Genomic DNA, 13332 nt, shown 5'->3' with positions numbered 1-13332 from the left:
GTATGCCCTTCGAGAGTACGACTCCTATTTCAGATGCAAGTTGGATTGCACCGGCATGGCAGGGTTTTCCGCCCTCCAAAAGTGCATGGTGGCTATGCGGATGCTGGTATATGGAGCTCCTAGTGATTCTACCGATGACTATCTTCGGATGGCGGAGTCTGATGACCCACAAGTATAGGGGATCGCAACAGTCTTCGAGGGAAGTAAAACCCAATTTATTGATTCGACACAAGGGGAGACAAAGAACACTTGGAAGCCTTAACAGCGGAGTTGTCAATTCAGCTGCACTGGAAACAGACTTGCTCGCAAGAGTTTATCGAGTAGTAACGGTTTTATAGCGATGAGCAGTAGTGAAATAACAGCAGCAGAGTAACAAAGACAGCAGTAGTGATTTTAGTAAACAGCAGGATTAAAATACTGTAGGCACGGGGACGGATGACGGGCGTTGCATGGATAAGAGAAACTCATGTAACAATCATAGCAGGGCATTTGCAGATAATAATAAAACGGTGTCCAAGTACAAAGCAATCAATAGGCATGTGTTCCATATATAGTCGTGCGTGCTCGCAATGAGAAACTTGCACAACATCTTTTGTCCTACCAGCCGGTGGCAGCCGGGCCTCAAGGGAAACTACTCGGATATTAAGGTACTCCTTTAATAGAGTACCGGAGCAAAGCATTAACACTCCGTGAACACATGTGATCCTCACATCGCTACCATTCCCTCCGGTTGTCCCGATTTCGTCACTTCGGGGCCATCGGTTCCGGACAACGACATGTGTATACAACTTATAGGTAAGACCATAAACAATGAATATCATGATGAAACAATAACATGTTCAGATCTGAGATCATGGCACTCGGGCCCTAGTGACAAGCATTAAGCATAACAAGTTACAACAATATCATCAAAGTACCAATTACGGACACTAGGCACTATGCCCTAACAATCTTATGCTATTACATGACCAATCTCATCCAATCCCTACCATCCCCTTCGGCCTACAGCGGGGAATTACTCACACATGGATGGGGGAAACATGGCTGGTTGATGTAGAGGCGTTGGCGGTGATGGCGGCGATGATCTCCTCCAATTCCCCGTCCCGGCGGAGTGCCAGAACGGAGACTTCTGCCTCCCGCGACGGAGTTTCGCGATGTGGCGGCGTTCTGGAGGGTTTCTGGCAACTTCGACTTCTTCCCAGGCGTTTTTAGGTCGAGGCCGATAAATAGTCCGAAGGAGGGCGTCGGAGGCCGGCCGAGGGGGCCACACCACATGGCCACGCGGGCCCCCCCTGGGCCGCGCCGCCCTATGGTGTGGGGCCCTCGGGCCTCCACCTGACTTGTCCTTCTGGCTCCGTCAGTATTCTTGGAAAATAGGGCCTTCTGCATAAATTCCGAGGATTTTCCCGAAAGTTGGATTTCTGCACAAAACGAGACACCAGAGCAGTTCTCGCCGAAACAGCGTTAGTCCGTGTTAGTTGCATCCAAAATACACAAATTAGAGGCAAAACAATAGCAAAAGTGTTCGGGAAAGTAGATACGTTTTGGACGTATCAACTCCCCCAAGCTTAGCTTATTGCTTGTCCTCAAGCAATTCAGTTAACAACCGAGCGATAAAAGAACTTTCACGAACACATTTGCTCATATGATGTATATATTCTCATGCTATGGCTAATACTTAAGCGAGCTCATAATGAGATACATGCAAATAAGATCATCTAACAGCTATGTCAATCATGGAGAGGTACCAACAATTAATAATAAGCATCATGAATCATGTATATAAGCAGGATTGCAATGTTCATAAGAGAGTATGATAAAGTGGTATCTCGCTTGCCTGTATTTGATTGGCAAAACATAAATGCCAGGGCACCTCTGGAGTTCATAGAAAGACTAGAGGTAGTGATTGTCAAAGATAAAAGCATCAAAGTTATACCACAATCAATCATATTTTGAGACAAGCATATTATACTAAGAATGACAGTTGTGCTCTCAAGATAGTGCTCAAAAAAAGAATGGAGACACAACATAAAAGTAAAAGATTGACCCTTCGCAGAGGGAAGCAGGGATTAACATGCGCTAGAGCTTTTCATTTTTGAAATCAGGAGTAAAATTATTTTGAGAGGTGTTTGTTGTTGTCAACGAATGGTAATGGGTTCACCAACTACCTCGCCAACCGGACTCTCAAGAGCGGCTCCCATGAATTATTGTTTTTGGGTGGCACTCCTTCCAACCTTTCTTTCACAAACCATGGCTAACCGAATCCTCGGGTGCCTGCCAACAATCTCATACCATGAATGAGTGCCTTTTTATTTTAGTTTTATTATGATGATGACACTCCCCCCAACCTTTGCTTACACAAGCCATGGCTAACCGAATCCTTCGGGTGCCGTCCAACAATCACAAACCATGGAGGAGTGTCTATTTAAGTTAATTAATTCGGGATCGGGAATCCCATTGCCAGCTCTTTTTGCAAAATTATTGGATAAGCGGATGTGCCACTAGTCCATATGAGAGTCCGTCAAAAGTAAATGACAAGGTTGAAAGCTAAACACCACATACTTCCTCATGAGCTATGAAACATAAACACAAATTGAGAAGCATTTTGAAGGTTTTAAAGGTAGCGCATGAGAATTTACTTGGAATGGTTTGAAATGCCATGCATAGGTATTTATGGTGGACACTTTGGAACAACTTGGTTTTCATGTGTTTGGAAGCACGAGCAGCGTTCCCGCTCAGTACAAGTGAAGGCTAGCAAAAGACTAGGGAGCGACAAATCAAGAGAGCAGTAACTGTCATAATCATACTTGCGGCAAAATAAATTAACGGAGGCATAAAAGTGATACAAGAACTCTAAAGCAATATAAATCATCGAGGCTTAATTGACTTTTTGTTCAGTCATATGCATGCGTGAGCATGTGCCAAGTCGATATAAATGAATTATTCAGAGGATGATACCACAATGCCATACTTACTTATGAATAAAACAATGCAAGCAAACATCCATGACATGCTACTCATATTAATAGATTGGAGCTAAACATGAGAGATCATGAACTACTAGACTTTCTCAAATAACATATACCTCACATGAACCAACTAAGCATGCTCACATGGATGAGTATATGTACAAAAATGAAAACAAATAGAGTTCATACCAGCCTCTCACCACAATCGCATTGTCGTAGATCGTCATTATTGCCTTTTCACTTGTGTAGCTTGGATAATATGAAATGAAAACCACGCTCCAGCCACCGAAGACCATTGAACTCAAGATGAACTTTACAAACCAAAGAAGAACAGCAAATATTTTTGGTGTTTTCGAATTAGAAACAAGAACAAAAGGAAACAAGCAAATAAAGCAAAATCTTTTTGGGTTTTCTTATAGCAAACTAGCAATAGCAAATAAAGTGAAACAAATGCAAGAAACCAAAGCAAACAAATTATGAAGAGAAACAACAGAAATATTTTTGGTCTTTTTGTGTTTTAGGAAAGAAACAAAGCAAGAACAAGAAATAGCAAACTAAAAGAAACACAGAAAAGCCAAATAGCAGAAATCTGCCAAAACCTGACAGCAGTACAGAAATCGATTTTTACAAAAATCTTACGTTGCTCAGATCGAAATGTGTTCAACTAATGAAAGTTAGATAACAACCTGGGGAACCTGCACAAAAATTGGCAGCTCAAAATAACGCTCTGGCTATGCGCACGAATTTTTCTAGTAACAGTCCAGAATCTGTTTTCAGGCAGCACTTCCCCAAATATCATCTCCCTCTCATTAGAAAACCACTCAAAGAGACTAAACAAGTATGTACAAGTATCCAGCAATCATAATATGAAAAGAATGAGTGATGCCGGTATACCTCCCCCCAAGCTTAGGCTTTTGGCCTAAGTGGAGTTCAATCCCATCGATCCCATGAGGTAGTATCTCCGTAGTACGACGAAGATGGATCATCTTCCGGGTATGTGCTAGAAGAGGCACCCGGATACGTGACGGTGTAGTCATAAGAGGGCTCGGCATCCTCGGAGTCATGCTGCTGGTGGAAATCTTGTATCTTCATATGTTCATCCACCTCCTCCTTAGTGCACGACCATGATTGCCTGTCAATACTGAACAAACCTGGTTGGGGAAGAGGGATTTCCTTCTCCTCCCCGTCAGCGAACAACATTCTATAGACCATATTATCTAAAGTAGAATCAGTGGTGACAAAATGATGACTCTTCATAGCAGCAATATCAAGTTTCCTAGGGGCCAATGGCACATCATTAGGATCAAGAGGAAGCCTTAGATATGTTAAAACGCGCAGTGCAATAGTTCCTCCAAAAATAGGCCCCCTGTTAGTCAGGCGGCGAGCAATAAGAGAACCAAGATGATAAGATGTCTGACCAGTAAGTGCAATATTCAAGAAAGCAAGATGGTAACTAGAAATATTGCTAGTGTTCTCCCTAGCAAGAATGCTAGTAGCAATGTAATATGCAAAATACTTAATGGCGGGGAGTTGAATGTTTCTTATCTTGCCACGCTGAATGGTGCGACAATCATCATCGGTAATCCCTCGATAGAGCTCCAACAAGTCCCGGGGTTGTCATCAATCCTACTTGCTGTACCTACAGGGGCAATATCCAATGCACGACAAAAATCTTCCAATCCCATAGTAACAGGATTACCATAGATCTTGAATGCAACTGTCGGCTCATATTGCTTGTTGTGGAACTTGAAACTCTCGACGAAGATTTTGGTGAGCATGTAGTATTGCTCCCTTTCATCTCCCACATAGGTGGTTAAGTCCGCCCTGTTGACAAGGGTGAAGAAATCCTCCAATATCCCTGCATTCCTCAGAAAATCATAGCATGGAAAAGACGAAGCATTAGGAGCCCCGTTGTCCTCTTCGGGCGCGAAGCTAGGCGCGATGATATCCTCATTGTACGATCGCCTAATCCGGGTGGCGGCCCTAGAAGGCCTCCCGGTGCTGGTTGTTCCTTTCTTGAACAACTCTCCAAAGTTGAAATTCTTCATCCCTTCTCTGAAATTTTCAACAAACAATATAAAATTTGATTTGGTGACATATAATCAAGGGGAACTACTATAGGAACTTGCTAGAGTACTAATCATGCATCAAAACTAGTTTCTACCACTTAGAACAAGCATGCAAGCTCACTAAACATGTTACCTACAGCAGCAAAATATTCAAGATATACTCAACCAAACAAAATTCTACTTGGATGGGTGGAGGAGTCACATACCAAGGAGCAAATGTGCCAAATTTCAGACAGAAATCTGGGCTGAGCAAAGAGATCGAGAAATCTGGAGCTCTTGAGCAAAAACGCGAGTGAGAGGAACTTGGTACGAGTTTTTTTCGGGAGAGAGAAGATGCTGGGAGGAAGAGATGGCAAAGTGGGGCAAGGAGGGGCCCACACCACAGGGTGGCGCGCCCACCTCCTTGGCCGCGCCGGCCTGTGGTGTGGCACCCTCTGGTGCCCCACAGGTCATCCTCTGGTGCTCCCAGGTCCCTCGTCGAAAAATAGGACCAACGGTATAATTTTTGTGAATTTTTGAAAACTTTGAAAAATGCACATTTCTGGGTATTTAATTTATTATTACTGGCCAGGAAAATTTTTGAAATCTCCAATTAACTAAGGAACTTTGCAAATTAAAAGTGCTACAGCAACTAGAGCAAATAGAGGAAGAAAGAAATGTTGTTTACCTCCTCTATGCATATAAAAAGTATTTGTTAACAAGGTTGATCAAGTCTTGCCACCAAATAAATTTTACATAGCATGAGAAGAAATAAACCTCAAATCAATCATGTTACCTTGAATTGTATTGATATGGATCCAATCACGAGAGTTTGATATTCTTCTTTAGGCTCATATATAGGACAATCAATAGTTCCCACTTTAATAGTTCTCACATTAGTAATAGTATTGACTCCACATACTTTATCAATCTTCTTGGGGAAATAGACGGTATGCTCCTTATCATCAACATTAAAAGTAACCTTTCCTTTATTGCAATCAATAACAGCCCCTGCGGTGTTAAGAAAGGGTCTCCCAAGAATAATAGACATATTATCATCTTCGAGCATTTCCAACACAACAAAATCAGTTAATATCAAGCAGTTAGTAGTAACTTGAACAGGAACATTCTCACATATACCAACAGGAATAGCAGTAGATTTATCAGCCATTTGCAAAGATATATCAGTAGGTATTAACTTATCTAAGTAAAGTCTCTTATAAAGAGAAAAAGTCATAACACTAACACCGGCTCCCAAATCACATAGAGCAGTTTTAACATAATTATTCTTAATAGAACAAGGAATAGTAGGTATACCTGGGTCGCCCAACTTCTTTGGCACTTTGCCATTGAAAGAGTAATTAGCAAGCATAGTGGAAATTTCCTCATTGGGGATTTTTCTTTTGTTAGTAACAATATCTTTCATATACTTTGAATAAGGAGGCAATTTAATAGCATCAGTCAAAGGGATTTGCAAGAATAAAGGTTTCATCCAATCACAAAATTTATTATAGTGTTCTTCTTCCTTTGATTTTAGTTTCTTAGCAGGAAAAGGCATTTGCTTTTGAACCCAAGGTTCTCTTTCATTACCATGTTTCTCAGCAATAAAATCTTCTTTAGTGTACTTTTTATTTTTAGCATGCTTTTCAAGTTCATCTTCTACCTCTTCTTTATCAGGAGTATCATTCTTATCATTATCTTTATCATGTTCATTACCACTTTCAGTTTCAGCATCAGAAATAGAAATACTATTAGGATCGTTAACAGGTTCAGAGGATTCTACAACATTCTTATGTTTCTTTTTCTTTTTCTTCTTAGAAGGAGCACTAGGTTCAATGCGTCAAGAATCTTGTTCAATTCTTTTTGGATGCCCTTCAGGATATAGAGGATCCTGGGTAGAGACACCGCCTCTAGTTGTTACTTCATAAGCATGTTTTTCTTTAGAATTATTCCCCAACAAGTCATTTTGCACTTTAGTGAGTTGATCAATTTGAGTTTGAATCATATGAAAATGTTTAACAAGCATCTTAACATCATTGGAGGTTCTCTCCACAATACCATGCAATTCACTAATAGCTCGAGAATTTTCCATTAAATGATTCTCTACTCTCATATTAAAATTTTCTTGCTTAACAATATAATTATCAAACTCATCTAAGCATTGTGCAGGAGGTTTCGAATATGGAATATCTTCCCTAGTAAAGCGTTGAAGGGAGTTTACCTCAATCATGGATGAAGGGGGAATTATCTCACATATATCTTCTATGGGAGGAAGATTCTTCACATCCTCGTATTTAATACCTTTCTCCTTGAGAGACTTCTTGGCTTCCCTCATATCTTCATCATTCAATTTAATTAAACCCCTCTTCTTTAATATTGGCGTTGGAGTTGGTTCAGAGCGTAGTCCAATCATCATGATTCCGGCCTATTTTAGCCAATAATTCTTCGACGTCGTCCGGAGTTCTTTTCCTGAAAACACAACCAGCACAACTATCCAGGTATGCCCTAGACTCAATGGTTAGTCCACTATAAAATATATCAAGTAAATCATGCTTTTCCAAATCATGGTCGAGCCGAGCTCTAATAAGAGAGCAGAATCTCGCCCAAGCCTCAGGCAATTTCTCTTCATCTCCCTGGTCAAAATTATAGATTCTCTGCAAAGCAATATGTTGACCACTAGCAGGAAAGTATTTACGGAAGAAAACATCAAGCAATTCTTTTGGACTTTTAATAGAATTAGGTGGCAAACTATTATACCAAGTTTTAGCGTCATCCTTTAATGAGAATGGAAAGATTTTAGCAACAAAGTAAGTACGCATCTTGATATCATCAGAAAACAAGCTACTTAGAGTAGATAACTCAGTCATGTGTTCAACAACACTTTCTTTTTCAGTACCACAAAAGGGTGTTTTCTCAACAATAGCTATATGAGATAGATCAAGAGAAAAATCATAATCTTTATCCTTAATGTTTATAGGAGATGTGGCAAACTTAGGATCAGGAGACAGCTTTATATCTAACGAGCATGTTACGCAAGCAACTTTTTAATTTTTCTTGCATCAGTAGTAGCATTGCATTTTTCAATAAAATCATCATTAAGCTCCACATAATCTTCATCGGGATCATCACTAAAATAATCAAGTTCAGGTGAATTAACGAGTGTAGTAGCATTAGGAGTTTCGAGTATTTTCAATTTGTCTAGACCTAGCAATCGTAGCATCTAGAAAGGATCCCAATGAACCACTATCATCAAGCACAGCAGAAATATTATCAATATTATGAGAGTTTTCAGATTCAGCAGAAGTACCCGCATGTGAAGCATGTGGCGGTGAAACAAGTTTATCAATCACAGATGGTGAATCAAGTGTAGCGGAGGTACTCAGGATTGTACCTTTTCTTGTAGTGGATGGCAATATGGCGATCTTAGTATCGCGAGGTTTACCCATGATGGAGAATTTGCAGCGAACAATATCAATCCAAGTGAACTTCCAAATAAAGCTATGCTCCCGGCAACGGCGCCGGAAAATAGTCTTGATGACCCACAAGTATAGGGGATCGCAACAAGTCTTCGAGGGAAGTAAAACCAAATTTATTGATTCGCCACAAGGGGAGACAAAGAACACTCGGAAGCCTTAACAATGGAGTTGTCAATTCAGACTGCACTCGGAAACGAGACTTGCTCGCAAGAGTTTATCGGTAGTGACAGCTTTATAGCAATAGCGAGTAGTGAAATAACAAGCAGAGAGTAACAAAGACAGCAGTAGTGATTTTAGTAAACAGCAGGATTAAAATACTGTAGGCACGGGGACGGATGATGGGCGTTACATGGATGAGAGAAACTCATATAACAATCATAGCAGGGCATTTGCAGATAATAATAAAACGGTGTCCAAGTACAAAGCAATCAATAGGCATGTGTTCCATATATAGTCGTGCGTGCTCGCAATGAGAAACTTGCACAACATCTTTTGTCCTACCAGCCGGTGGCAGCCGGGCCTCAAGGGAAACTACTCGGATATTAAGGTACTCCTTTTAATAGAGTACCGGAGCAAAGCATTAACACTCCGTGAACACATGTGATCCTCACATCGCTACCATTCCCTCCGGTTGTCCCGATTTACGTCACTTCGGGGCCATCGGTTCCGGACAACGACATGTGTATACAACTTATAGGTAAGACCATAAACAATGAATATCATGATGAAACAATAACATATTCAGATCTGAGATCATGGCACTCGGGCCCTAGTGACAAGCATTAAGCATAACAAGTTGCAACAATATCATCAAAGTACCAATTACGGACACTAGGCACTATGCCCTAACAATCTTATGCTATTACATGACCAATCTCATCCAATCCCTACCATCCCCTTCGGCCTACAACGGGGGAATTACTCACACATGGATGGGGGAAACATGGCTGGTTGATGTAGAGGCGTTGGCGGTGATGGCGGCGATGATCTCCTCCAATTCCCCGTCCCGGCGGAGTGCCAGAACGGAGACTCTCGGCTCCCGCGATGGAGTTTCGCGATGTGGCGGCGTTCGGAGGGTTTCTGGCGACTTCGAATTCTTCCCAGGCGTTTTTAGGTCGAGGCCGATAAATAGTCCGAAGGAGGGCGTCGGCGGCCGGCCGAGGGGCCACACCACATGGCCGCGCGGCCCCCCGGGCCGCGCCGCCCTATGGTGTGGGGCCCTCGGGCCTCCACCCGACTTGTCCTTCCGGCTCCGTCGGTATTCTTGGAAAATAGGGCCTTCGCATAAATTCCGAGGATTTTCCCGAAAGTTTGATTTCGCACAAAAACGAGACACCGGAGCGGTTCGCTGAAAACAGCGTTAGTCCGTGTTAGTTGCATCCAAAATACACAAATTAGAGGCAAAACAATAGCAAAAGTGTTCGGGAAAGTAGATACGTTTTGGACGTATCAGAGTCCACCGCCCTTGATTGTTTCTACCGGTTCTGCAGGGCGGTGATAGCAGTGTTCGGGGACTTCTACTTGAGATCACCGACTGTCGAAGACACTGCTAAGATCCTCGCTATCAATGAAGCTCGTGGATTTCCAGGATGTTTGGAAGCATTGACTGCATGCATTGGAAATGGAAGAACTGTCTGTTTGCCTGTCAGGAAATGTACAAGGGTCACAAAAAAGGCTGCACTGTGATACTTGAGGCAGTAGCTACCCATGATCTCTGGATTTGGCACTCCTTCTTTGGTATGTCGGGATCCAACAACGACATCAACGTCTTGCAGTGCTCGTCGGTCTTCTCCAAGCTTGTTGAGGGTCATGCTCCCCCGGTTAACTTTGTGATCAATGGCCGGCAGTACAACAAGGGATACTATCTTGCAGACGGTATCTATCCAAAGTGGACAACATTTGTGAAAACTATCTCAAGCCCCGCCCTCCCGAAGGAGCAGCAGTTTGCCAAGGAACAAGAAGCTTGCCGAAAGGACGTCGAGCGTGCATTTGGTGTCCTCTAGGAGAGATTTGTTGTAGTCCGGTTCCCCGCTTTGACTTGGTCCAAAGATCAGATGTGGGAGGTGATGAACTGTTGTGTGTGCTTACACAACATGATTATCGAGGATGAGCGGAAGCATCCGGTCCCTCCGAGCGAACAAGTTGCACCATATGACAGAGAGGGTCCTCTTGCACAACCTAACCACCAGGTGCCTGCATCGTGGGCTGCGTTCATCGCTATGCGTCAGAAGATTCGAGACTCCACAATGCATCAACAGCTGCAGGATGATCTGGTGGAGCACATATGGACGCTTCGAGGCAACACCAACTAGTTTCTATTTGATTTGTTTGAAAACTTGTCTTATTTTGTTGAATTGTAACGTTCATTTGTAAAAATAAGTCAAATGTTAACAAAACTGGTCATTGCCATTGCCATCCAGGAACGTTTTTCTCTAAATTGTAATGAGATTTGGCATCCAGGAACGTTTTTCTCTAAAAAAAAAAGCAGAACCCCGGGTGTCTACCGGGGTAACGACTGAAACTTCGGCGCTTCCCGAGCCAAACTTTCGTCCAATCCTACGCTAAATAGCGCCGGATTTTGGCCGGGAGCCCCAACGGCTGGAGATGCTCTAACATTCGTCCTGGCCATGGCCATTGCCATTGCCATCCGTACGGTGAAGTGAAACACTTTCCCTGTGCCGATGCGCGGTCGCTAGGCAAGCCGGTGGTTGGCGAAAACAAACGCGTTCGTTCGCTGGGTGCGAAGTTGGTGCTCTCACGTCCAGGATCCAGATGAACGCATGAGTGTGAAACCTTAATTATGCCACCGAGGCGGCGACTAGTTCGTCTCTCACAACCTGGCTGTCAGGCCGGCGCAGGCGAGGCGTGAGTGACAGATGGATTCACATAACTGCACGTGCAAGACTAGCTCCCGTACGCAGCTGGAGCCGTAGAGAGGAAGGAGCGGCGAAGGTTCGTGGGCGCTGGCGGCAGGCATACTCTATCCGGCCGCGCCGTACCGTACTCTGCCACCGACCGCCCATGCAAGATACTGTATCATCATCGTTCTATATTCGGGTCTTGGGGCAGGCAGGAAGGCCCCATCCACCATTCCCGGACTGAACTGCTTCTGCCATGGCGATGTGGCTACATGTGGCAACCTGCACGCAGCTAACCTGGCTGGCAATCCAAATGTCAGGATGGCAAGTACACTTCACCTGACCCCATCTGCCAGAACGCGCTTCACAATTTTGAAACTTCAATGACCTCTCTTGGACATGACACACCATTCAGTTTGGCTAGTTTTCATTGAGTGCAGCAATCTAAAATGGCTTGACCTAGCTACTATTCTACCCTAGAGGGCCCGACAATTTTTCAGAGGCCTAACATGGAGAACATATCTACCTGGTGATACCTCCTCTTATTTGATATACCATGATACCACTCTTTAAATTTAAATTACAACTGACAAAAAAGTCTGAAAAAATATGTGGCTATTCATAAGATGTGTATTTACATTGTCCATAACTTGCTGAACCAAATTTAAAATACCCTTATAGAAACAAAAAAAAAAAGAGAAATCCAACATAAATAGTGTCACATAAAGACAAACACAAAATGACACTATTCACACACAAATTTGTCTTTTTTGTTTCTCTTTATGTATTTCAAATTTGGTTCTGAAAATTCTAAGGAATGTAAACACACACCTTGTGAACACCTACAACTTCCTTTTCAATTATTTTGACATCTAAAAAAATTGAGTTTTGTAAAGTGGTACCATGGTATGATGTAAAGTGTGGTATCACTAGATATTTTCCCGCCTGGCATCGTTGAGTCCAGCCATCTAAAATAGTGTAACCAAACTGAAATAGCCAAACAAACGGGCGTGTCTTAGCTGTTTTTGACCCATCTCGAGCTAAAAATGGCTAAGTCTAGCGACTCAAACAAACCATCCACTTTGCTTCTCCATCGCCTGCATCACCTAGAGCCAAATGGCGTTCAACTGGTCGTGAGGGAGACGCTGCCGTGAATAGCTTCGGCCTGCAAGAGTGTGAAACCTTAATTATGGACATTGTATCACAACATGTACCCTACGCATCCAGACATGAGGCTTGACGGAGCCGCAGTCAAAGATGATGCAGTGGATGGAGGAGGTGCACCCCCATTGTGACTCTCTCGCGGAGGAACGCATCGTAACGGGCCGCTCTCTCTCTAGGCGGGCCACCACCTCAAGCATTGGATCTCATGGCGTTGCGCAAGAAGAACCGGGAGGGGCGCACGCGGTAGTGCGGCTGCCCACCGTGGCTAGGGTTTAGTTTAATTATTATTTAAATTTAATTGAATTTCATTCATATTTGTAAGATACTATATAACAAAAAAAAGGAAATTTGAAGTTTGCTTGCATTTTATCTAAATCCTATAGAAACGTGAATGGTCAAAGGCGCCCTCCATATATGGCAGTTCGATCCGGAGCCCCCATACGGCTACTCGGCGTAGAGTGTGCGCGATTGGAGATGATCTTGCTCTGCATCTCGTAGTTTCCTATCGTATCAGTTGTCAGATTTCGGATGCGTTTCCTATTTCTCGATGGTCCAGCGATCGGCTGGTGACAAAGCATATTTGGGTTCTTGCAAAAGGAAAATGAATATTGCCGCGTGGGATGGTCGTGCGGAGAACTGGATTCTTCTGGCTCACTAATAGCAAGCCAGCTTTATTCGATTGACGATTGTACGATTATAACACACTGAAAGGACAGAAGCCTGTTGGATACCTGCCCCTGCATTTGGGTGAACGTGCATGACCGGTGCACAGTGGCATCCATCTCTCAGCGGTCGTATAAGCAAGTACTCCGTATCA

Source organism: Lolium rigidum, chromosome 6 (assembly GCF_022539505.1).
Source record: "Lolium rigidum isolate FL_2022 chromosome 6, APGP_CSIRO_Lrig_0.1, whole genome shotgun sequence".
Classification (NCBI taxonomy): domain Eukaryota; kingdom Viridiplantae; phylum Streptophyta; class Magnoliopsida; order Poales; family Poaceae; genus Lolium; species Lolium rigidum.
Note: the sequence above shows the minus strand (reverse complement) of the source record.